Source organism: Octodon degus, unplaced genomic scaffold (genome assembly GCF_000260255.1).
Source record: "Octodon degus isolate 3935 unplaced genomic scaffold, OctDeg1.0 scaffold06445, whole genome shotgun sequence".
NCBI lineage: Eukaryota > Metazoa > Chordata > Mammalia > Rodentia > Octodontidae > Octodon > Octodon degus.
In genome coordinates this window covers 1-1,246 of record NW_004531021.1, presented here as the reverse complement: position 1 = coordinate 1,246, position 1,246 = coordinate 1, and the positions used below count along the sequence as shown (strand labels likewise).

At 50.2% G+C, this 1,246-nt stretch overlaps 1 pseudogene; it reads right to left on the bottom strand.

Moving 5' to 3' along the window:
• Window positions 1–97: 97 nt before the first annotated feature.
• LOC101576644 lies at window positions 98–596 on the bottom strand (annotated as a pseudogene).
• Between the last annotated feature and the right edge of the window lie 650 nt (window positions 597–1,246).

Here is a 1,246-nt window from a genome sequence, read left to right as displayed (position 1 = left end):
GGCTGGCATGTGGTGCTGGGGGATCGAACCGCGGTCCCTGTGCTTTGCCAAGCTTGTTCCAAGTAGGTGCTTTAGACCACTGAGCCATCTCTCCAGCCCGGGGGTCGTTCTTATCAGTGGCCAGCTTGTGCAGCTCCAGGAGGGACTGATTCGTACTCTTCTCCAAGGGCAGCGCACACTCCATCGCGTTCAGCCCATTCTCCCAGTCATCACGGTCTGGTTTCTTGATATCCTGAAGGAAGATCCGGCCACCATGCTGGTTCTGCAGCTTCATCAACTTCTCAGCGTGTTCTCTCTCCTCGTGGGATTGGTGAAGAAAGTATTTGGCAAAGTTCTTCAAAGCCACATCATCGCGGTCAAAGTAGTAAAACATGGACTGGTAGACGTAGGAGGCGGAGAGCTCCAGGTTGATCTGGCGGTGGATGGCGGGCTCGGCGTCCTAGTAGTAGTTGTGTTGCACTTGCGCGGGCGAGGCGGTCGTCACCGCGGCGGGTGAGGCCCGGCTGCAGCAGCGGGGCTGGGCGGCGAGGGCAGGCTCCGTGCAAGCACTGTTGAAGCAGGAGGCCACGGCGACGCTTCGGCCGAGAACCTTGGTGCTGTTTAAAAAGACAAATTCAAAGCTGTGCTGTGGCTCAGGGGTAGAGTGCCTGGCACGCACAAGCCCCTCAATGCTAGAGCGATAGAGCCTAAATGCATAGGGGTCTGGATTTGATCCCTATTATCACAAAAATGTCAAGTAAAGAACCAGCTCAGGGCCCTCTTCTTCTCTCTTCTCCCTCTATTTTCCACTGATATAGTGGCTGATTTAGCAAGAAGGCACTTACCAGGTGCTGCCGGTAAGCTTGGGCTTCCCAGCCTCCAAAAATATGAAAAAATAAATTTCTAGTCTTTGGGGGCTTTTTGTTTTGGGTACCAGAAATCAAACTTATGACCTCTGTTTGCTGGACACTGTGCTATGTCACGGACCCATCTTTCTTTCTTTCTTTCTTTCTTTCTTTCTTTCTTTCTTTCTTTCTTTCTTTTTCAGAACAGAGGATTGAACTCAGGCCCTTACGCTTGCCAGGGAAGTGCTTATTCTACTGAGCCATCTCCCCAGCCCCCTATTCTTTTTTCCCCCCATAATTTTATTGAGAAACAAATAGCAACGAGACAGTTTCAAATCAAATTGGTAGGACAGTTTCAATAATTAACACATTGCATACTCTCTTCCTAGTGGTTATTTGCTGTCAGCCCCCTATTCTTTATA